Raw genomic sequence first — 26273 nt, 5'->3', positions numbered from 1 at the left:
CTAAATATTACAAAGAACAATTATAATCAAATCATATACTTTATATGCAGTACGGGAGTGAGAAACTTTCTTTCTGTAGGTGCAGTAAAACAGAAAAACTCATACAAGACTTTTACTCTTTTTCCCCTTTCACATTAGCAAGCAGTGCTACAATATTAGTTAATGTGATTATGTTTTTGATGTGGGTTAATGGAAGAGCACAAAGGAGGTTCAACATGTCCTTCTGACTCCATCTGTGGTCCTTGTTTCTTTGTTTGTTTAGATTGATTCCTTTAGGGCTATAAGTGCATGTTTGAAACCGTCTTTTTTTATCATGCAGGAAACACTGTTCTGTTTGTCTGGGAGCAGGTGTGTGTGTGTGTGTGTGCGTGTGTGTGTGTGTGTGTGTGTGTGTGGGGGGGGGGGGGGGGGGTGAGGAGAGGGGGTTCGCGTTTCAAGTTACACACTTGGAAAACAGTTACTTTCAGGTCCTGTTTAGATCCATGATTACCCTCTCTGCACAATCAAAGTAGTTATAATGAAAATGCAACAAATCACCATAGAATCCCCAGCCTTTTGTGTGGGCCACCTTCACCCCACCCCTTCTCTTTACACTGAAAGAATGGCTCTGACATTTCAGCCTGGGAGCAGAGAATAGAGGCAGTTTGTAATGTGTGCAGCCTTGCCTTTTCTTTCTATCCTTGTAGTAGTACTTAAGTGTCATGTTAAGCCCAAGGCAGGGAAGACTCTCAGTGACCTACTCTGGCTCACAGTTTGTGTTTACTGTATTCTGTGGCTGCTAAAGCGTGAGCAGAGCCCCGTCTCTTATCAGGATATAAAGCTGAACCGATTGGAGACTCAAATTTCCCCTTCCAGCCAATGTTGGTTTTCCATTGTCTGTGCTTGACAATAGTTTCACATACCCTAGAGCTTGAGTTTCTCTCCTCTTTATTATGCTGCATATTACCCTCTGTGTGAATGCTGGGTATTTGTGAGCTAATAACAGTGTTACCCAAAACAGGCCACTTGGTTAGGCTATGTTGGGGGAGGCGGGTATGGGGGGTAGGCGGGTGCCAGGGATGCCATGCTGTTGGGGTGATTCGTCAGTTAGTTGTGACTAAAGGCTAGATCTGAATCTGTTTTACAAAAAGTGGAGAAAAACCATCAACAGGTGCTTCGTGTCAGTGAGTAAAGACTGTGCAGAAAACGTAAAATCATGCTGTAAACTGCACTACCATTAGCTGCCAGTATATGCCTAAAGTGTTTCTGTTCTGAATGTAATCAGATGTTTAATTGCTTGCTATTTTGTATATTATTTTCCAACATGAACTGAGACTAGACATGGATCATCACCCTACTCCAATTATCCTTCTCTGTCACACCAACCCTCTGCATGTCACTACTCCATAACTCTTCTTTGAGGTTGTTCTCTTTTCCTCCTGCCTGGAAGCTTGATATTTAGCTTTTTCCCACCATCGCTCCACTGCAAGTGCCCAAACCATCTCAACCTCTGGTAAATGGTAAATGGACCGGTTCCTGTACAGTGGGTTTCTACTTGAGCACCTGAGCTGTCACTCTGATGTACTTATTTCTATATTTGTCCATTCTGGTCACTCCCAATGGAAAACTTAACATCTCCACGTCTGCCACCTCCAGCTGAGCCTGTCTTTTTGTGAGCACATCGTATCCAAACCATACATCATTAGCAGGCCTCAGTACCATTCTGGAAGCCTCCCTCTTTCTCTCTCGATATCTTTGTATCGTGACTCACCCCTGACACGCATCGCCATCCACTCCACCTTGCCTGCGCTGTCTGTTGCTTTGGGTGGGGTGGCTGTAGCTCAGGAGGTAGAGCAGGTCACCTACCTACTAATCGAAAGGTTGGTGGTGTGATCCCCATCTGCCCCTGCCTGGATGCCAAATACCCTTGGGCAAGATACTAACCCCAAGATGCTCTGCGATGCATCCATTGGAGTGTGAATCTGTGTGAATGTTAGATAGAAAGCAATGTTGTGAATGAGGCAAGTTGTATAAAGCTCTTTGAGTGCTCAGATAGCAAAGTGCTATATAAGAACCAGTCCGTTTACCATTTGGATGGTTGATCCCCGGCATTCAAACTCATCCTCTTTGACTGTCTCTATTCCTTGAAGCGTCGCTGTTCCACCTGTATCCCTTTCCTCTTCTTCCCAGTGTATACCTCCACCTCTTCAGGCTCTTCTCTCTATTCTCTTCACTGTCACTGCACATCACAAAGATCACATACAGTACTTCTCTGCCCCCTAACTTATTCATGTAGTACCACAGTTCCTCTTCTGGCAGCCTATTATATACTTTGTTTCAATGTACAAAGACACAGTGCAGCTACTTCTGACCGTCTCTATATTTCTCCATCAACACTCTTAAAGCAAACACCAAATCTGTAGTGCTCTTTTTCATGGTTGCCCTTATTTACTATTCCTCTGCACATCTTGATTCACTATGCCTAACCCACTTCAGACGAGGTAGATCAGACCGCAACCTGGCCCTGTTAACACTTTAGTATGTCCCCGCTGTACCAAAACTTCCTGTTGCCACCAAATTGCCACAGAAATATGAAACTATGCACATACATATATCAACAATCTTCTTTTGGTGTGTGTGTGTGTGTGTGTGTGTGTGTGTGTGTGTGTGTGTGTGTGTGGCCATCTCTGTGATATCTGAGACTCCATCCTACCACCAGGAGAAGGAGGGAGTCCCAGGGGCAATTGGCAGCCAACCCCGCTAGAGGCCAGCCACCCTGGTACCAGCTAAGATAACCACCTGTGGATGGGTTGGTTCAACAACCACACCAAAACATCCAGCCACGCGCCCTGGAACCAATAGGTATCTGCATCCCAGGTAGAGGGAACCCTTCCCTCCATTACCATGTCCCACAGCGACCAAGGCTCAGCAAGCCCCAGACCCAGGCAAGTTGCCACCAGGCTGAATAAGGAGTCCTATCGGGCTTGGTTAACCTGTGAGATTTTGGAGGCAGCTGATAGGTACCAAGAGGCCAAGCTGAACATGGCTCAGGCAGTGGCCAAAACAAAAACTCTGGTGTGGAAGAAGTTTGAAGAAGCCATTTAAAAAAGACTTTTGGACTGCCTCGAAGAGTCTCTGGCAAACTGTAAGGTGACTCAGGAGGGGGAAAGCGCTGCTGACTTCAACTGAGAATATTGTTGGGCAGTTGAAGGAATACTTTGAAGACCTCCTTAATCCCACTGATACATCATCCGTAGAGGAAGTGGAGTTCTGGATATTTTAGGGCTGTCTTGGTTGACAAGGCTCTACAGTGTTGCGTGGAGATCAGGGGCGGTACCTTTGTACTGGCAGACTGGGGTGGTGGTTTATATCTTTAAGATATAACTACTACTATAGGGGATCACTCCTCAGCCTCTCCCAGGAAGAACAATGCGGTTTCCATCCTGGTTGCGGAACACTGGACCAGCTCTTTTACCCTCTCTAGGATACTTGATGGTGCATGGGAGTTTTACCAACAAGTCTACATGTGTTTTGTGCACTTGGAAAAAGGACTTGGAAAAAGAATATTACAAGTGTCACTTGTAATGTACACACTGGCAGATAGAGGAAGTGGCCGACATCCAGAAATCCTACCAGTGGCTGAACAAAGCTGGACTGAAAGACAGCACAGAGGCACTAATCATGGCAGCACAGGAACAAGCTCTGAGCAGAAGATTCATAGAGGCTGGGGTCTATCACACCAGGCAAGACCCCAGGTGCAGGCTGTGTAAAGATGCCCCAGAGACAATCCAGCACATAACAGCAGGGTGCAAGATGCTAGCAGGCAGGGCATACATGGAACGCCATAACCAAGTGGCCGGCATAGTATACAGAAAGGTAGGTCTCAAGGCCAAAATGGGAGATGCCCCCTAGAGCCCTGTGGGACTTCCAGATTCAGAAGTACAAAATGGTGATGGCTAACCAACTGGACATAGTGGTATTAGACAAACAGAAGAAGACGGTCGTAGTGATAGATGTAGCTATACTGAATGAGATCAAGATCAGGAAGAAGGCACACAAGCAGCTGGAGAAGTACCAAGGGCTCAGAGAAGAGCTGGAGAATATGTGGAGGGAGGCAGTGACTCCCAAGCTAGGCAAGTGGGTCCAGCATGTCCCAGGAACAACATTCAAGATCTCTGTCCAGAAGAGTGAAGTTCCTAGGAACAGCAAAGATACTGTGCAGGACCCTCACGCTCCCAGGCCTCTGGTAGAGGACCTGAGCTTGAAAGGTAGAGATCATTCATAGATTCATATAACCCCTTCCGCTGGGTTAGGTTACTTGCATAGTAGCATTCAAATCACACCCTATTTTTATCTCTTGCCAAGTTATAACGTATGTCTTGTTCCAGTAGCCCACTTCTCATCAGGGTGGCCTGGTTCCTCAACACCTGACATGGTTCTTGTTAATCTGGGCAACGTCCAAGCTGGCTTCATCTTCATGTCTGTCGCTCATGTCTCAGGTAGGCTTGATTAGAATGGGGGGTCTGGCGTAGGCTCTGGCAGAGTCCAACACCAACTAACTTGGTTGTCCAACTTACTGGTGACAATACAAACCAAGCTTTTGCTGCGGTTGTACAGGGACCAAATGGTCCATAGTGACAGTCCGTACACCCCATTCTAGTGAAGCACCTGCAACAGGATACCTTGAGGGAAGTGGTCATATGCCTTCTCCAAGTCAAGAAAACAAATGTAGGCTGGTTGAGCAAACTTCATGCAGCCTTGAATATCCTTGAGTGGATGACGAGCTGGTCCAGTGTTCGATGACCAGGACTAAAACGGAATTGTTCCTCCTGAATCCAAGGGTGCACTAACAGGAAGCTGAGGAGTCTGATCTCCCTATAGGAGTACACCCTCCGGTCTTCCCTTCTTAAACAGGGGAACCACCAGCCCAGTCTGCCAATCCAGAGACCTTGCCCCAGACCTCGACGTAGCAAATGCAGCGATCCAGGCTTAGGCCTAACTATATACTGTCATAGCAATGTATCATGACATTTGCATTTTTGTTGTTCATCAAATTGTGAACTGCAATTTGGATGAACCCCTAACTTTAGTGCAAACAAAAATATTTAGAAATGTCATGTGTCATGTGGCTGTCAGGTGGCAGAGCAGGTCAGCCACTAACCAGAAGGTCGGTGGTTCGATCCCATGCTGCTCCAGGCTGCATGCCAAATATCCTTGGGCAAGATACTAACCCCATGTTGCTCTCCGATGTATCCATCGGAGTGTGAATGTGTATGAATGTTAGATAGCGCACTTAAGAGCTTAGAAAAAGTGCTTGTGTGAATGGGTGAATGAATTAGTTGTATAAAGCGCTTTGAGTGATCAGACAAAGTAGAAAAGCGCTATATAAGAACCAGTCCATTTACCATTTACCATGTCTCCATCATTAACAATAAATTCTGATTGTAATGACTTTGTAATGACTACATCTCTTCATAGTCACCTGAAAAGTTAGCCCAGCCAGCAGTCCCCATTCAGTCCTCACTGTAGAAAACATGGAATCTTGGGAACCAAATATAGGATGATTCCTATGACACAACTTCATAATTTTGGAGCTATATAGGATTTGATACTAGTTTATCTTTAATATGCATTTATTTATTTCATTATTTTATTTTTATTTATTATTTTATTTATTATAACATACTACCTGTAGTGGATAAAATAAAAGGTCTACAGAAGTGGTAAGAGGACACTATATATATATATTTTTTTTAGATATTTTATTCCTTTTCCTTTTTTATAAAACAAAATATGTAATGAATTTGAAAAACATGGGCATATAGCTTATGGGCAGGTTAGCTTATTCTGATCTTTCAGAGTTGTTACAGAGAACCATCTAGAAAATAATCAACTGTAAATTAGTTAAACAACAGTTTAACTGGTAATACTGGATTTGATGAGTAAGTGACTGGATAAAATCCATTCAAACTTACCATTAGCTAAGTTGCACAGTCAGCTCAATAAGCTATAGGGCGTGAGCTGTTTTAAAAGCAGCAGTCAATGAAGTTACCTACTCGTCTTTGTAGAGAAGAATTCAACAATTATTAAAAGAAAGTGATATCACAACACCAAAAATACCGGCCAATTAGGTTGCTGCTACAGGCATCTTTGCTTTTAGTAGCAACTTTATTGGTCAGTATTTCTCACAGAATTTTGTGGATTTCACCAACTTCAAACCAAGCGTGTCACTTGAAGCCTAACAAGATGAATTCTCCCTTGATCATGATCATTATGCTCATCAATTAAACAGCTTTTGTGTGGCGCAGTGGGAAATCAGGAGCTCACTATTGAAACTGCCATTAGATTAGAAGTAGGATATATTGGCCCCAGGTGTACTGACCAGCTTCTTTTAATAAACAATCTAGTGTCATTTAGTGTTTTACATCTTTTTAGCAGAAAAAGAAAAAAGTTTGGGCAGGAATTTGGAGATTTTAAAACAAGAAAGTTTCTCTCCACAACAGAGAAACAGTTGAAGGATATAAAGCAAACATGTTAAACATACATGCATAAACAGAGGTTTATATGTGCTGCATAGAAACAGAGGTTTCTATGCAGCACAAATTAAAAGGTTTAAGATGCTGGCACAGCATGCACTGGCAGTTCATAGTTGCAGCACAGAGCTTTGCAAAACAATTGACCAGTAACAGATATATATATTAGTCTTGTTTATGACTTTTCAGCTCAATTCAATCTAATTTTATTTATATTGCACCGAATCACAACAATAGATGCCTCAGGGTGCTTTATATTGAAAGGTAAAGACCCTTCAATAATACAGAGAAACCCCAACAAATGAACTACCCCCTCTGAGCAAGCACTTGTTCCTGATGGGAAAAAAAGATTCAGAAGTCATGTGAATCAAGTGACATGCAGTTGGGATTTTGGAAGACTGCACAGGAGGACACTGGGTGAAAACCCACCACATTGCACTGGCTGAACTGAATTCTCATGCAGATGGACACATTTGCTGTGCCATAAACTACGCTTCAGTATGTCTCCATAAACCCTGTGTCAGTTGAATTCCCATAAACCTTTTGTCAGTTGTATCTGTTTGCACAAACAAAGAGCTATGCAAAAGGACACAACACAGGCTATAAATACACGTTAGGTTACTTGACTTGGATATTTGGAGGGGATATTTTTTGCAAAATAACTCTCAAGATGAATTTATGCTTCTTTTGTAACTCATCAACCAATCTCAAATCTGAAAATGACTGCAGACTGTGTGTGGAAGCTCTGATGAAGGCCCACAAAGAAGCAAAACACATAAGACAAAAGGTAAAATCAAACTGTTGCTGTTGAAACCCACCCAGCCAGTGTTTCTCCTGTCAGTGATCTGTCACTGGCTCATAACTTTCTTCAGTTTTGCCTTCTGTTCCCGAATAAGAAGGGGAAATGAATCTCAGAGTGTTAACTGAGAGCTCAGGTTTTTTCATGAATCCCATGGTGCAACACAATGCAAGTCCATCTGCTAATCAGCTTACTATGTAAACAACTAATTAGGTGTCTGCCGGCCCCTAATGATGTGCTGACAAACACACGGAGCAAAACACTGAAACTGATAAACAGCAGGAGCTGACAATTTATTCAGAGCCTTATCTCAAAGCTGAAACAAAGGCTTGATTAGAAACAGTTGTGTAGAGGAAAGTCAACAGTTTGGTGGTCTGAAAGGAGGAAGCTGGTCTTAACCTTCTACCTCGCCTCAATGGACAACTGGCAAGAATGCTCAGTCTCTGTGTGGTGTTAATGGGCCACATTTGATTTTGGTCCAGTGAAAAAGTTTTTAAATAATTAATCATTTTTTAATTCAAGGTTTATGAATTACTTTGCCATTTTAAAAGATTTTGGTCCTCTAATGCATTTCAGATAAACTTCAGAAAATCGTTTTCTAACAACAACAACAACAACAACAACAACAATAATAATAATAATAATGATGATGATGATGATGATAATGAACCAATCACATCACGAGGAAATGGCTGTGTTGACTGTAGTCACAGCAGCTGCATTCATCAGTCCATTAGCAGCCTTTAGAAACAGTGCCCACTTTAAGACTCTCTGATGTGCTGAAAGACATGTTGTGCTCCTTTTTATCGTCTTTTTGTTACCAACAGCAACCTTTTCTCTTTCTGGCCTTGCTCTTTCACTCAACATTATATCAGACTCTGCAATTTAAAAATCGTTTGGTGCACAGATTCCTTAATATTATTCTCCACAGTGATAAAAGGTTAACCTGTGACATAAATCAAATATAGCTATGTCTGAATATCTTTATCACTGATCCGTTAAACATTCCTATTCTTACATTTTTTATCCTGCTAGGCATGGTGAGCATGAGCTATAAGTACTTCTTCTCCCTAACTGTCAGTACATGCTGGGGTCAGAGGGCGACATCAGAAACCATCAACATACAAATGACAAATGTATTTATTTATCCTATAATCAAATGTTAGTGTGTGTGTCTCCATTCAGGAATTTTACATTATTGAACAGCCCCTTAAACTGGAGCTGAACGTGTGGATCAGGAAGCTGCATTTGGATTATTCAGTAACCTCCTAGGACCTGGTATCCACATATGTGGACATCACATTTTGGGTTGTCTAGACCAAAATACTACATTTTGCTCTACAAGGGCCTGATATCCACTAACCAGGACATTATACTGCCAGTGTTCTGTCGAAATTTAACATGAATGTCATCATATGTGGATCTCATTTTTCTCAGAAACAAAAATTAGGTAAAAAAAAAAAAAAAAAAAAAAAAATCTGGTAATTCTTTGTTTTTACACTCATCGGGTCCCAATCAGCCCAAATATCAAAGAGAAATTAAAAATGCATGCCGTGGAAGAGCTCAGGTCTTAGGAGGGTAAAATAGACTGTGGTGGCATACAAAGGCCACATTACAAAACTGAGCAGTCACCTGTGTACCTATCTGTAAGATCTATTGCTGCAAATAATAATAATAATAATAATAATAATAATAATAATAATAATAATAATAATAATAATAATAACAGTATTTAATTGCTCACAGTACCTCTAACACTTAAAAGGTTTGTTGGCTGCACTGCCACATTAAGTACTCAGCACCAAGCTTGTTCTCCAGAATAAGCCGAACAGCATCACTGCTGCTTCTTCCTCTTATACAAACTGAAATTCAAACTTCTAGGAGGGATGCACCACTTTTGAAGGAGTGTAACTGAAAGCATGAGGCGAGTAAATTTAAATCAGATATTCTTATGGTATTGTAGATTTGAAAAATTTGATCTTGAAATTCATCGTGCTTAAAAAATTTATCTACTAAACAGAAGTGTTTGTTTTCCTTCTGTTTTGGAAGCTAAATTCAGACACAGATAATCTGCTTCTGTGCTAAAACAAAAGTTTTGTGAATGTAAAATCTTTGAACTCTTAACCTTTACATGCTTTATGGGTCAAACTTGAGACCTGTGACTGCAGTAAAAACAATACAATAATAATGTAGTGATTTTTTGTGGTAGTTGAAGAGGGGCAGGCACCTGCTGGTCTTTGAAAACAGTGAAAGAGTAAAACAGTATAAGAGTGAACATATATGGTGCACATAAGGATCAGAGGTCATACAGAGGTCAGAGGGTGACTTAGGTGCATTTGGGATTACTGGTAATGAGTCTTTCATATAACTGTGGAGGACTGTGGCCCGCTCTTTTATGAATTGTTTTAAATAGTCACACTGAAGGCTTTTCAAGCAAGAATACCCTGTTTAAGCCTATGCAAAAGCATGTTAATTGGATTTAAGTCCCAAAATGACTAGACCACTCCAAAACCTTGTAACAGGAATGACGGACCCGACCACATAGTTCATCCTCTGAACCTGAATGCAGCTTTCCAACTACACCCACACACAACAACAACACCTCAGGTCGCGGTACACTCTTTTAAACAGGAGGGGCGTGATGAGCTGATGGAGCTCCGGTGTGTCCCCTGCAGTCACGCCCAAGCCACACCCCGCCACATACCCCCATAGCCCGACCTGGGCCGCAGCTCGAGCTGAGCGGGTCCCCTGAGGTGTGCTAAGCTGATGGAGCTGGGACAGAGTGGACACACCTGGGAGCACAGCTGAACAGAATCTACCTGAGAAAACAGCGGAACAAAACTGAACATCCCTCAGGAAAACAAGACAGGGGACTATCAAAATCACACACACACACACACACACACACACACACACACACACACACACACACACACACACACACACACACACACACACACACACACCCTTCAGCTATCTTAGTGAGGACCTTCATTGACATAATGGTTTCCCTTGCCCCTTAGCCTAACCCTAACCATGAAAAATGAATGCCTAACCCTTACCCTAAACCTAATCACAACCTAATTGTAACCCTGACACTAAAACCACATTTTGAGCCTCAAAAAGGTCTTTAAACTTGTGAGGACCGGTGAGTGGCTCCTCGCAAGTGACTGTTGGTTTTCACAAGTATAGTAGAATGCAGATTTCGGTCCTCACAAAGATAGCTAGACAGGAACACACACACACACGCGCTGAGAACCAGACATGTGAACTGACACTACATGACTGGGGAGGTTAAACAAAAATAGACACTGAAGACAGGACACAGAGATGAGGGACACACTGGACATGAAACGGGAGCTATCACAATCAAACAAGGAGCCAAAGTCACCACAGAATACAGACTTTCATCCTGTCTTCCTTCTCTCAATCCAAACGGTCGCAGCAGATGGCTGCCCCTCCCTGAGCCTGGTTCTGCCGGAGGTTTCTTCCTGTTAAAAGGGAGTTTTTCCTTCCCACTGTCACCAAAGTGCTTGCTCATAGGGGATCATATGATTGTTGGGTTTGTCTCTGTATGTATTATTGTAGGGTCTACCTTACAATATAAAGCACCTTGAGGCGATTGTTGTTGTGATTTGGTGCTCTGTAAATAAAACTGAATTGAATTGAACAGAACAGAAACTTGAAGTCCTGGATCAGGTCCCAGGACTTTCTCATCTGCCTCATATCAATGGCTAATTTAGGATCAGTGGTTAAGTTGACATGCATGTCTGAACTGTGTGAGTAAGTCAGAACACAGAGACACACACAAAGGAAGAACATTCCAGACAGAAGGGCCACAGCCGGGATTCAAACTACAAACCTGCTCACTATCAGAGGACACTGTTAACCACGGCACTGCTTTGCTGCTCATAAGATCATAAAGACACCTCAGCTGCCATTTACTTGGGAGTAGGAAACACATCTGGCATTAACAGTGTTGGTCAAGTTACATGAAAAAAGTAATCAGTAACTAATTACTGAAAGCAAAAGTAATCCCATTACTTTACTGATTACTTATTTTCAAAAGTAATTAATTACTTAGTTACTTAGTTACTTTTTAAAAACATGATTTACAACCTGAATAGGTGATAAAGAAATAGAACTTTCAGCCCAATTCTACTTTTTCTGCATAATCCATCATACAAAATGTAATCAAATGAAAAAGTCTCTTTTTAAAACTTGTTTTATTAGTTTTAATCTTTTAACTTTATAAATCAAGCAAACATTAAATTATATGCAACGTTCTCTGACTGGAAGAAATTTGTTGAACATTTAAACCTACTTTCTGCACATTCCAGCACATAAAATAAAATAGGTTTTTGTGTTTACACTCACTCTTTCAAATAGATGCAAGTAAAACACAGCAGAAAATAAATAAAATCAAAGACTCAGCGGTCCTGTTGCTCTATTTTCACCTGTAAAGCAGGAGTGGGGCAGGCGGAGGTTTACCCTTGTGCAGGTGTGTCGCAGCGGTCAGTGGAAGGATACGGCAGTTTGTCTGTGAATTTCCCATTACGTCGTAGCGCACTCGGTGCTTGCTCAGAAGTTTAGGGGTTTTTTCTCTGTAAAAAGAAGTTTTCTTCCCACGCAGTGAGCAGCGGACGCTAATGTTTTTGTCACTTTTTACGGAATCAAACTCAAAGTGAGGTCAGTACTTCCACGCTTTAAACGCTGCACGCTCATACTCTCTCCCGCACTCGTTATATTATCCATTGTTGATCTGCACACAGCTGTTGTCACGAACGTCGCACTCGCTTACGTCATTGTCATGAGACATCCTCGCAAAAAAATCACGGTTTTAGTAACGCAGTAACGCAGCGTGCTTACGGGAAAGTAACAGTAATCTAATTACCTTTTTTGCAATAGTAATCCCTTACTTTAGTCGTTACTTGAAAAAAGTAATCGGATTACGCGTTACTGCCCATCTCTGGGCATTAATATGCAAGATTAGACTCGTTTGAAATAAGGATCATTTTAAATATAGTTTTGTGTTCTAAGCATTAATTCATGTTCAGTCAGTATTGATAACTATAGATGGGAGTTATGTGTCTAAGATATAGAAAAACACAGGACACAGTATTGTGCAGTGGATGTTCTTCTCCACCAGTGAGCATCGTAAAACCTAAATAATAGACGTCAGCTCTTTGAATCATTAATTAAAGTTTAAGCCATCGTGCACTGTAAGATTTACACCTGCTGGGACTAAAGCTCCATTATTTCCTGTTTAGGATTCCTTAACAATTGTTAGTTACTTGCTTCTGTGCGTGGTATGACTAATTCCAGGGTATTTTTAAATATAATGTTCACATAGCTACTGAGTGAAATAGCATTGAGTTTGACATGTGTTAAATGGGCTGGTTCTTATAGCGCTTTTCTACTCAGAGCGCTTTGCACAGCTTGCCTCATTCACACACACTTTTTTCTTTGCTCTTTCTGGCTAACATTCACACTCTGATGGATGCATCAGAGAGCAACATGGAGTTAGTATCTTCCCAAGGACATTTGGCATGCAGACTGGAGCCGACGGGGATCAAACCACCAACCTTTCCATCCCTGTGGATACATCACTATCTGTATGGAGAGGTGGCAGATTAGTTTACACTCTGACAACTTTCCCCCTTCCAGTTGTAGCTCACATGTCCAGTCCAGTGAGGTGACTGGCCTCTGTTAGGTCTTGGTAGGTCCCTGGGGCTCTGGTGGAGGTCGGAGCGCTGGTGTGCACTGTGGACGATTAGGTTCTCTGAGCTTGTGTGTCCGTCTCTGGTTATTTAGGTGCCCTGACCCCTGCCTGTTGTGTCCTCTTTCTTCTCCAGAAGCAGAGAGGTGGTTGGAATGTCGGTGAAAAACTTGTGCACAAGGGAGAAAAAAGGGGGTCGGGCACTAACCATGAATCAGAGTAATACAAAGGGAGTGGTTTGTCAACCTGTATGACCAACCTCCCGAGCTACAGCCACGCCACTTATCACGTTTTTTAAAACTTTAACACATTAAACGGTATAGTTCTTTCAAGGAAGTGTTTTTAAAAGGGAAATTAGAGATCATTCATTTATTAATGCATTTTAAAAAATGCATTAATAAATGAATCTTTTTTTCAGTTCACCTAAGGCTAGCTTAGCCACTGACCTAAGTGGGCCCGGTGCGTTCCCGAGGCCTACAGGAGGACAGCTCCCTGCTTCTGCAAACTGTCAGCCACACCACAGGTGTTGATTTATACCATTAATAATTCACAAAGTTGCTTGCTCTCTTCTGTGTCGTCCAGATGCCTCTCTGTTCTGCCAGAACATGTCAGCTGCACACTGAACTGGGCATGTCACAGATGCAGAAAAAAGACATAAATATTTTAGAAAATATAGAGCAGAAACAGCCAGTCAGACAGGCTGCACATGTGAGAGGACTGCTATGTTTTAGTGGCCATCTTCTCTTTTTTCTAAAGGTGAGAGAGAGAGCCGGGGAGATGTGCCATCCAGACAGGAAAGCAGAGTATCTCCCTGTTCCTCTGATTGCTGCTCTCTAATGAGCATGGCGGTGAATCTTTTCAGAGCAAATTGTTGAAGACATCTGGCCAAGCTTTCTCTCTGATGCAGCCGAAATGTCCCTCTAGATGGCGTTGGCATGGCAACCTCTAACTGCTATTCAGCAGCGATGTGGGTTGAAAGGTTTAGGGTCCATAGTTGAAAATCCATTTGGGCCTCTAGCACTCCACTCCCCAAGCTGGAGGTGCAATAAATACTCCCTTGCCCAAGGAAAAATAGATTCTCTTTATGAATTGATGGCACTCATGGCACCAACATGTCTTTGTTGTTTGCCTTTGTTATACAGGCCTTATTAGTGGTAATACAATGGATTGGTTTGGCAATGGTAGTGTCTTGAAAATTCTTGCCTTAATGGAAAAGTTAAGACACATTTTGTCATGTTCTTACATAAGCTCCTGTGTGGATTACTCTTGTGAAAATCCGAATATATCAAAAAATTGCAATAAATTGCACAGTGCTCTACAACACCACACCCAAGTAGCTCGAGAGGCAAAAGCACTGCAATGGAAGACTACCTGTATGGGAGAAGTGATGGTGTGTAATGGGGGGTGGAGTGGGGGTTTGGTCTGTCCCCACAACAACACTTAATGACCCCCGTACTTCAGCTGAGATGAGATACTCCATCCACAGAATTATCTGAAGGGCAGCGTGTTGGAGAAAATTATCTCATCCTCAGAGACAAAATTGCAGCCAACTTATCATGACAATTAGCATACTTTGGTCCTTTGACTCGTTTAAGTAGGGTAACCGAACCGAGCAACCACAGCCGTGTTCAGAATTAGTGTTCAGCCCACTCGCGTCATTCATTAGTGTTAGAGCATTTACGTGAACGGTGCATTTCACTGCTGCTGCGTGGCACACAGTGCTAAGATCACTGCACATGTAAACCTGACTGAAGTCTCTCCTGCAGTCTCACCAGAAACACTAAAACCAGTCCTAAGCTCCCTTTGTCAGAAGAGATGGTTCCCCCACTAATCACAAAGCCCACAGTGAATATTCAGCTATGTGGAAAAAGACGAGACAGAGAAACATGTCACATGTTGAATAGATCTCTCTCTTAATCATTAATGTTACAAACTGAGTCAGACATTTAAATTCTAAAATTGCCTCCAAATTAAATGTTCCTGAAAAGCGCACACTGGTCCAGTGTCGTATTCCTGTGCACACTTTACCTTATAGGCAGATGACATCATCATCATCAGCTCAGAGCACGCATCCATTTCTCAGCCTGCTGTACAACCAATGAGAGAATGCTTTGAACACACACCAGGTTATAAATGAATATATTAAACAGATGTGCGTGTTTTTATTCCAAATCCCGTCTCTTTGCATCTTCAGTGCAGCTGCCAGAGACTCTCCCTCATTCGCCTCTCAAATGTATGATTATTCTCTCAGGATTCAACCTTGACATGAGTTATTCACAGCTCAAGAGTTACAAATGTGCTGATGGCATATGCATTGCTAGCTCATGTGACCATCAGTTGCATTTTCCCCTGACCTAATTGCCTTACATTTCTCCATATTCAATACAAATTCTCTTTGCTGTCAAATGACATCCATTGTCTCGCCACTGTGCACAGACATGAAGATTGGTTCAACTTTCTGCTCATTATTATGTCGCTTTGTCTGACTATGCAACACAGAAACACACACACACACACACACACACACACACACACACACACACACACACACACACACACACACACACACACACACAGGTGTATTGTCAGATATAGTCACAGTTAAACTCCCTGGGCCAGATGCATAAAATTCCACAGAAATTTATGACTAAAACTGTCCGAACAGTCAGAAGGAAAAACTCCTGAAGGGAAACATAATGGAAGCTATGAATTCTGTGAGCAAAGTAAGAATGACAACAGCTGCTTTTTGTTGGTACCAGGTGTGCACATGCTTAGCACAAGGTGTAAATTGATTGGCTCAGGGTTGCTTTTGGTGCCAGCCTCTAGTGGCCACTCCAGGAACTGCATTAGCTTTATATTTACCTCTAAAAGTTGCTGCTAAAAGCTGAATGGAAACCTCTCCTCGTAAGATAACACATACAAAATACTGTGTTCTCAAATAACCCAATTCTATTATCATGTAGGGCACCATGTGGCCTGTGTGGGCCAAACGTACATGCCAAGACATCTACAGAGCTGTAGTGTTGGTGAATGCTAATGTATCATTTGATGATCAGAGTGTGTATATACACCTGAACTTGTAATGTAACTGTGCCAGATAAATAAACGCCTCATCTCTAGCATGTATATCATGTGCATACACCCAGAATATCTGTTTAACATAGTGTAAGTTCAATTTAACTTTATTTATATCGAGCCAAATAACAACAGCAATTGCCTCAGGGTGCCTTATATTGTGAGGTAATACAGTGTCATTCATTATTATTCATCATTCTTTCTGTAGTATGGCGTACCTACAGTTCGCATTCAGTGAAGAACATGAATGTAGTGGTTAGGAAAAAACCACAACTTAAAGTGGTTTTCACTAATGAACAAAAGAAAAGATTTGTTACTTTATTCTTTGCTCTTTCCTGAGATTTATCTGGAGTTTCTGTCTATAGAAACAGTAAATCAGCTTCGATACTCTGTATCCCATCTGCGTCTTCATATTTCTGTTTGTCTTTCTCACTTTCTCTGTCATTCTTTTTGCTCTAATATACTTTAATAATAATAAAAAAGAACATTTTACCTTTTACTTGAATATGATTTTGTACTTTCATTATCATAAATTTTATGTAACTGGAATAATTTTTTTTCACAAACCTGAATTTTCACGAACAAATAAATAAATATCATTACGCTTATAATAACGTGATATGAGACAACATGTTAAACATGAATATGATTGGGCGATATCAGCTGTGTACGTTGATATCCAGCTCCGTGTCATTTCAGCTGATTATGGTATAATTGTATAAATAACACAACACAGCAGAAATATTTTCTGTGGTACAGAAGACAGATTGAAAGGAAGTATCAGGGTTTTGTATGTGTACTCCCCGTATTTCCATCATTTTCACTGCATTTGTAGGTCAGTTGCTATGGCAACTGGAGCAGAGGAAGACTAGTGTTTAATTGATCCACTAATGCATTTAGCTGCACACTCACCACTAAGTTGCCTTTGTTTCCAGGTCACATTTTAGGGACAGACATTTACATAAAAGCATTTTCTGTTGCCAGAACCAATGATTATCAGCAGTTTCTACTTTTTGTCTATTGGCAACAAATGTGGTGTAAACACTGACTATTAAAAGCTTCAATATTGCCTCATCAGGGAATTATTATAATACTAATGCTGGTGAGAAACATAATAAGTTTGGCAGGAGCTTTTTTCCAAACACTGTGTAATATGGGAAATGCTAATAAGTAGTTGCATTACAAACAAAAGCAAACCCCAGGACTCAGTCACCATTAAACCACTATATATCCATTATGTTCTTTTTAACACATTAGCTGTAGCGCACAAAATAAAAAAATATGAATAATAAATCATTCAAATAAATAAACACACAAACCATGGGAGCTGAAAAATGTTTGGTGTAAAAATTGGCTGTTAATATGAAAAAATCAATAAAGGCACTGAAAACAGAGTCTACGGGAGACAAATAATGACCTGTGTTTAGAAGATGATAGAGTTGGTTAGATTCTAAAAACCATAAAGGCCTGCGTCACCTGTAAAATTATTATGATTACCTTAATTTAACCAGGAAGCTGGACAGAGATCAGCTCTGCTCTGGAAGCGAGACCTGGCCAACGTACAGGCCAACACAAAATATCACAAACATGTGATATTTTGTGCTGTACATCAGACTTTTATTTTATTTTATTATTATTTTTTATATTTTTATTTTTAGTGATTTTATTTTCAAATTCCTCTGTATGACTGTACATATGGTCTTTGATAATAAAGCTGACTTTGACTTCACACATCTACAGCATCACAAACACAAAATCACTGTACATAGGCATGGTTAACGTTTCTTTAAGTGATGTATATATAAGCAGATACTCTGGGCTCCAGTGTGAGGAAACCTGGTTATACCCATGAACTAATCTCTGCTACCTTCGTTGTTATTGTTTATTATCAGGATGTCCTAATGCTTCTGTGGAAAGCTTTCAGATCATCTGAACTCAGTGAGGTGACTGAGAGGAACAAAACAAAAGAAAAGAGAACAGGACATATACTGCAAGGTCACGACCTCACAGGGTGCTGTCAGCTCACTGGGCACGATACAGTCAGAGTCACTGCTGAACAGCAAAGGCTGAATTATTTTAAAGACTTTAAAATGTTAATAAATATTAAAAAGATCGATTGTTTTGATGCAAACAAACTCTGTATTTTTAAACATCTATTAGCTACGAATACAAACAGTTTCTAATAAACACCTCAGTGAAGTTCTTCTGTAGGTTTAGTCTGTCTCATTGTCTTTATATGAAACGCTCCTTCATGTTGATGTCACACATTAGTTTAGTCTCAGAGGATTATTTCACTCTCTTTTGCTGCTTTGACCCAGGAAAACACGGAAGTGTGAATAGAACAACAAATAAACAACAACTACTGTGTTATATTCTATTTAAATGTATGACAAATATATTTCTATAGTTCAGGCTAAAAATGGGGATGAATATAAAATATCATTTTCTGCTTATACTGAGAAAAAATGTGAACATTTGGAGAAGTTTCCAGGAAAGCTGACGGTAAAGCAGTAAATCACCAGGTGAGGTAACACGCTATGGTTGTATTTGCCCCATGTCACTCGTAGCCAAAGGAGAGTGTGTGTGTGTGTGTGTGTGTGTGTGTGACCAAATCTCTGCAGCCACGACTGCAATTGGGAAAAAATTGACAGCATCACACAGACAGACCTGTGAAAAGCAGGAAAGTGCAGGACCGAGTAAGTTCCCACAAAAACAGGAGACATGAGTCGGGTAAAAGTGCGACGCTTTACACGTCTGCAGTAGATTCCAGTGTATACAGTGAGACATGAAGGGCAATTATTAATTATCCCAGACAGTAATGCTGAAATAGATAATTATGTGACAAACATGACATCTTCAATCTTGCTTCTAAGTGATGAATGTCATGAGGAGACTGCAATTATGTCATCTCATTCAAGTGGGAGCATGGTAATTGGAGAATTAAAAGCACTTCAGCTAATTTTAGCTTATTCCTTAGAGTCTACTCTTAAAGGTAGGCTTGTAATCACTGCAGCACCCAGAAAAATACACAGCTGTACATATTTAGGTGACAAAAAATCAGGCGCTTTGCTTTCCACAGGAAGGAGCCACCAGAGACAGAGTAGTGACAGTAATGATTCAGGGTTAGGATGTAAATGAGCCCGTCTTAAAGGATTTAATAAGCACAGTTAAAGTCATTTAACTACGTGTGTGTGTGTGTGTGTGTGTGTGTGTGTGTGTGTGTGTGTGTGTGTGTGTGTGTGTGTGTGCATGAATTACTGCACAAACAGTGCCATGAATACACTCATATGGCAGTTTTACATGTTTATTTCCTAAAAGCTCCTGGTTCCCATCATGTATACATCCTGCACCTTACTTAGAGCTGTGCTGAGATCTACAAGGTGAGAAGAAACAGAGCAGGTGTGTGGTACACCTGTACTGCACACCATCACATCAAACCAGTGTGTGCAGTGAGGCTCCAACATTTCAGCTGCATTTGTAGCACTGTGTACAATTTCAGTCATCGTGCTCATTTTTGCCCTCCGTGTAGTTCATAAGAACTTTCTATCAGTGCATCTGTGGAACGTAACTATTGCCTTATTTAGGTTATTATGTTAATAGTAACCTAATAATAAAAATAATACCTAATATAAGTCATTAAAGACTCTGTCCTTTCAATATATATGTGTTTTTTACTTTGCATAATATTAAATAATTAAAAGGATAATTTTTGTACTAATAAAGTTTGTGCAACACTGAGAAGCAAACAAAAAGAAGAGCAGAGACACATTTTTACTGACTTGGATCTTTGGGGCTGAAACATTAGAATAGTGGTGACCAAGAGTTGAAATTGGGCACTTCACAGCCATTTATTAGGTGCAATTACATCCCAGCAGCAACCAGTGGTTTAGTTGTTCATATGTTCTGTAAGTGCTCCAATCTTGTTGACTTCCTGAAATGTGTCTGTTGGGCAATTAGTTTCAAATCAGCAGAATCAATGAAAGGGAGCACTTTTCTATCTATCTATCTATCTATCTATCTATCTATCTATCTATCTATCTATCTATCTATCTATCTATCTATCTATCTATCTATCTATCTATCGATCGATAGATAGATAGATATAGATATAGATAGATATACACACAAATGGGAAGAGCATTTTAACCGCACTGGCATTAAAGGAAAAGATGGAACTGATTGTGCATTATGGTCCGAGTGACACTGGAGGGTATCTGTGATGGCTGATTCCTGCTGCCATTTTAACATGCTGCACAGTCTGCACGAGCTGGGGCTGCTATTGAGTGTCTTCAGGATCCTGATTTAACTGGACATGTGGCTTTTTTCCATTTTGCTTCATTTCTTTCTTCTTTTTTTTGGTTTCCAGAGGCACATGGGATGCCCTGGCTGAAGGGTCCCAGGCTGATTGCTGGTTACTGGGGTTTGATTGGTGCTGCTTCACTCCCCACAATGGCACTAAATTCATGGGACGGCACGTAACTGAGAGGGATTGACCATATTGTCCAGAAGACAGTAACCAAAGCAATAGATGAATGAGGGTTTGTGATTTGTAGTTAGTAGAGAACATGTCATGATTGTAGCAGTGAGTTCTCATGTTCCCAGAAGTGTTTTTTTTAATGTTTTTATCTCTAATGTTCTTTTTCCATCACTCGGGCTGCCTCTTATTCTTACTGTTCCACTCCTCTGTGTTCCTTCTCAATCTTTATGTTATTTCAGTTTGACAAAGTTTGATTATTTGTCAAAAGTATCATTAAAAACATGGAATAATGAGAATCTTTCCTCAGAGAATAACTGTCACGTTACCTGTTATAATATTCTTTGGTAAAGGATGTTGTTTTTGTTTTGTTCATGGAACATTCTACACTGTACTTTTAAAGAAGTGTTTCTTTTTTTAATCACATATTGATTAAAGCTGGACACATTGTAGTTTTGTAACGCTGCATGGATCTAATGTGGCTGCTTATAAAAGCTGTGTGTCCAACTCTAAACTTATTGTTTACACAGAAGCTGCTGCACCATCCGGCCGAGGCCTTCCTGTGTGCAGTTTGCATGTTCTCGTGTATTTGCATGCTCCAGTTACGCTGGCTTCCAGGTGTACCCTGCCTCTCACCCCAGCCTGTGACCCTGACAAAGACGATGGATATATATCTGACTGTATTAACATCTTTAAGACTTTCAGAACAAGAACTGGGTGTTGAATTGCTGTTTGCTACTGAAATGAACGAGCATGAGCTCAGACCTTTGCATAATAACACAATAATCAACACTGATATTTGTGTGCACTCTTGAAGTATAATTTAAACACAAATACAAAAACATTCATTTATCAATTAATTTATGAATACACAAATATGTGTTTTTTCTTGATAAAAGGTGCTTTTGTTTCTCCGCCCCTGAGCCTGGTTCTCATAGATTCCTGTTAAAAGGAGTTTTTCCTTCCACTGTCACCAAATGCTCTGATTTTTTTGATTGTCTCTGTGTGATCGTGGGGTCTTTACCTTACAATATAAAGTGTGCTGAGGCGACTGTTGTGATTTGGTCCTATGTAAATAAAATCAGACTGAACAAAATGAATTCTCCTACCATCTCAGATTTTATCATTTTTATTTTCAGAGTTTTTCTCCTGCTTACATGTTGTATTTATAAATGTTAACATTTAGGTTTTTGTTTGGAGGAGAAAATTGAAAAGATGTGATTTAAATATTGTTGTGAAAACATTTATTACTTTTAAAACAATTTTAACAAACCAAGCAAAAAATGAAACAATAGAGGGAATAAAGCATTCAGATGGACATGGTTCAAAATGTGTTTTTTCCTTAACCTTGTAACAGAATAAGGTTCACAGCAGTGTCTCCATGATATTGTGTCTTTACTTTCTGTACGTACATCCCTGGATATGTAGTCAAAGAAAAAACTTTAGCATGGAGGATGCAAATCTTTCCAGCTATCTTTCAATCAGGGGATGGGTTAGTGCTCTTGGGATGACATTGAATGAACATTTCCTTGCTGCCCTGCCTTTCCTATTTCTCCAATGTTCGGGAGAAAAATGGAGTTAATTAATTGGCTGGGAAAACACGGGGATAAAATGTGACACACAATATCACGCGCAATTTATCTCCCCTCTACGGCTGCTTGTGAGGACTGTATTAAAGAACGTCTTTGAATGAAGAGCACGTCATTTTCCACTGTGGTCGAACGCTACAGCATCTCTCTGGCTGGTCTGGTGCCCTGAGACACAATCGCTTTAATTAGAACATCTTAATTTAAAAGGACGTAAAGCTAAATGTGTGTAATGCAGAATATAGGGAAGGTGTTTTTCTTTCCCGCTTGCTCATTTTGATTGGTACTGCTGTCACTCTTCGTACAGGCCAGTCATTGCAGTATTTGGCAGTTTATGTCTGTTGGATTAAACAGAAATTTGATTTGCATGTGACATCGGGGGTTTAGTGCTTCAAACTGTAGCTTCCTGGATTTAGCATGTAGACAGGCCTATCCGTATGAATGCGGCTGCTCTGAGAGGTTCAAACCACTGCTTTGTGTTGGGGCAAGAGGTTATGTAGAGACTGGAGCCAGCCCTCTCCTCATCTCAACACTTACCTACCTCTTTTGTACTCTAGAATTGATGCACTCAATAGTACAGTAGGTTTTCTTTTAATCTTGCTGAATTGATGCCACTGCTTTTTGTCTGCTTTAGCTCTGAGTTCAGAATAGATGTTCTCAACAGTGGGTGCTCTTTTGATATCATCACTGAATCTTCCCCACACCCCCAGTTTTTGAAAAACACGTGCAACCAACAAGATGTATAACCTTAAAATTTCTCGTAGCACAATAATCATGTCGTGCTTCTTGAAAGAGTCCTTTCTTCACTGAATCAGGGAAACATTATCTCATTTTCTCTCAATCAGTTCTCCCCCAAAGTATTAAAGACCTACTGTGTTTCACTTTAAATGCATTTTGTGCCTCAGATATTTAGTTCATGTTTCAAAAAAATAAATAATTTCATTAGACGTATGTCACCTGTATCACCAACAATCATTCTCTCAAATGTGAGACTAAAGAAAAGGATTTTCAAAGGAAAAGCCTGGAAGACGTGGATTTGAAAATGACTCTCAACATTTTTGGCTGGCGTTGCTGTGGCCACTTCACTAAAGCCATGGCAACCACACACGTGCTCTGTGCCATCTAATGTACAGGCAGTAGATTTCACAAAGATAAACCCCAGCCAAAAAGATCATAGCAGGATAAAAATGAAAGCCTAGCCTATATCAAAACCAGAGCAGAAGATCTTGACGGGCACTGCAGGAGTCAGAAAAGCCGAGACTTAAGCTGTTGAAGCTTCACTGGGGGAATATTCCACTCACCCTGAGGTAGAAGTTTGCTGCTGTACTGGCCTGTACTGGCTGAAAAACACTAGGAAAGATTTAGTGTGCTCACAGAGTCTTAGTCCCGGTGTACTGAAACGTGTCGGAGTTTTTAGGTTAAACCTAACTTTGCTGGTGCTGGTTTAGCTCACTGGGATGAGCAGAGGACCATATGCTGTATGGCTGAGAGCAGCTGGCCAGGTTCCAGTCTGGTCCTTTGCCACATGTCTTTATTACTTGACATTTTCTTTAAAAGTTGATTATTGATAAATAGTTGCATCAAAACTACTCCAAGCATTTCCAGGTATTAAGGCGCAATAATAAACTCAATATTTACACTGTTACCTTCAAACAAAGGAAATTACCTAGTAAAATATATGCATTAGTAACATTTCACCATTATGATATGGTAATATCCTAAAATATTAAAGCATTAGCTAATATTACCTTGTTATTATGGGGTTACTATCACTATACAGTCAGTGCATAAACTAAAAGGCTGTTGTAATTTTATTCCTAGCTAATTTTGAAAATGTTACAAATACAATTTATTATTATACAGTTACTGTTTCCACATGATTACCCGCAGTATCTGGCCTCTTAATGCCTTATTATATAACTTTCAGTATTAGGAGCTAAAAGATGTTCATCAAAGGTATTACTGAGTTATTTCTTGGGTAATAACTTCCTATTTTTGTATTAGTACCTTCTTGTTTCCAACTATTACCATATTGAGTTGTAACTAAGGTTTCAAATACAGTAACCCAAATCCATCTATTAACTTATGCTAAAGTTTGTCTTATCTTTTCTAATTTTGATGGAAACTAAGGCCTATGAAATATTTTAATTTTGGTAGCATTTGTATTACAGCTCGGTAATAAAGTACTAACAAAGGGTAACAAGGCAGAAACACAAGCATAATAATCTGGTCATTTCTTTCTTATTGCCACTTATTTAGCAAAGTAATAACCACTTAAGTAATATAGTGATAGCGACAGTGGTTACAGTGCAGCAATATTACACTGAAATCTATGTAACTGGATTATAAGGACCCAACAACTGGGTGTAATAATGTGGAAATACAGCTCAGTAATAAAGTGGTAATAATAACAAGACAGAAACAAGAATTAATTAATGGTAATTTCTAAGTTATTACCATTTAATTCCCTGTGGTAGTTTCTAGATAATAAGCAGGAAATAGAGCTGCAAAATTGCCTGTTTCTATTTATTAACATATGAATAACCATGTTTATAACCTATTAAAACACACAAAATATTACCAGGAAACACCTGCGACAGTGTCTGTGTAATAAGCAGGAATACCATGGTAATGCGCCACACTGATCATTGACTGACCCTGACCAGCCATAGATCCAGCCTCTCCTGCAGCAAGCAGCACCAAGCCGCCTGCTTGCATCCTGGAAAATTCAAAGTTTTGAAAGAAAAACAATGTTAAAGCAGTTTCACAGATGCAGACTGTTCTATTTAAAAATGTATCTAAAATTTGTCCTTATAATTTGTGTATAAAGTTAAATAATTCATTCATCTTTTTCATTTCCTGCCCAAAACAACACATTGGGTCACATTGGAATATTTGATGTCTGTCTGATATAACAAAATAAAAATGTCCCGCTCACCCCTGCGGGCGGTCTAGCCTCCAAGCTCGGGTCCTCTACCAGAGGCTTGGGAGGGTCCTGAGGGTCCTGCACAGTATCTTAGCTGTTCCTAGGACTGCGCTCTTCTGGACACAGATCTCCGATGTTGCTCCTGGGATCTGCTGGAGCCACTCGCACTGGAATCACATGGATCTGTCAGGCCCACCAACAACAAGAGGAGCCATAGTAAGTGGTCAGTGCTGAAGGCCTGGGGGTCCAATCACATCTGCTCAAACTAGCTTTAAGGACCATAATTAAAATGATCTAACCTGTTTGAATAAACAATAATGTAGCATAATTTCTACCATTTACCATAATGTTAAGGTTAAACTACAAACTGCTGACAAATAGACAAACAGGCTTTTAGTAGGACAAAGAGAAGATAGTGAAAGTGTGCAGAGAAGCATATATATATAAGCATGTCTGAAATCACCCACTGAGCTGTAGAATCAATACATGTGTTTTAAGCCCCACACCTTATCTTAAGACTTTAACATTAACCTTCCATTAACCATTACACAGGCACTTAATTCCACTGCAATCGATAATGTTAATTCAGAAAAGCTTTTGCTTCACTTTTAGAGATATGTGTATTCATATTATGGAAAAGTGACAATCTTTGGACGGAGCTATTAGAGGCCAAAAATGCTAATAGAGCCTGAAATATCTCATAAAGACATGAGTTATGACACCAAATGTGTTTCTTTGTGCTAATATAAAAGGTCAGTGGCTTTTAGGGCAGTGATACCAAAATGATGGGGATACCCTCTGTCTTGCTTTAACCTCCCACTCTAATTTTGCCCAGTGGAATACAATAAATGGTGTGTATAATTGAACATTACTTCCCTGATGATTTCTGGTGTGCCTGGCATGGATATTCCCAGGTCAACACTTATGTCACTGTAAGGGAAAAATGGGACTAATTTTGCTCTTTGATCTCTTTTAAATGATAAGAGAGGCAAAGAATCATTATCAGTCTTTGAGGAAAGGAACTCGGAGGAAGTGACTTCAATGAATCATTTCTAACTCAGCCAAAGTGCATAAGATCGTATGCTGCACGATGCATGCAAGGCAGAACAGGAAAAGTGAGACGCAGATTACTGACTTGGACACTGCAGGTTTTGTATCTTTTAATTCATTTCAGTTTTATTT

Source organism: Pelmatolapia mariae, linkage group LG12 (assembly GCF_036321145.2).
Source record: "Pelmatolapia mariae isolate MD_Pm_ZW linkage group LG12, Pm_UMD_F_2, whole genome shotgun sequence".
Taxonomy (NCBI): domain Eukaryota; kingdom Metazoa; phylum Chordata; class Actinopteri; order Cichliformes; family Cichlidae; genus Pelmatolapia; species Pelmatolapia mariae.
This window is presented reverse-complemented; position numbering follows the sequence as displayed.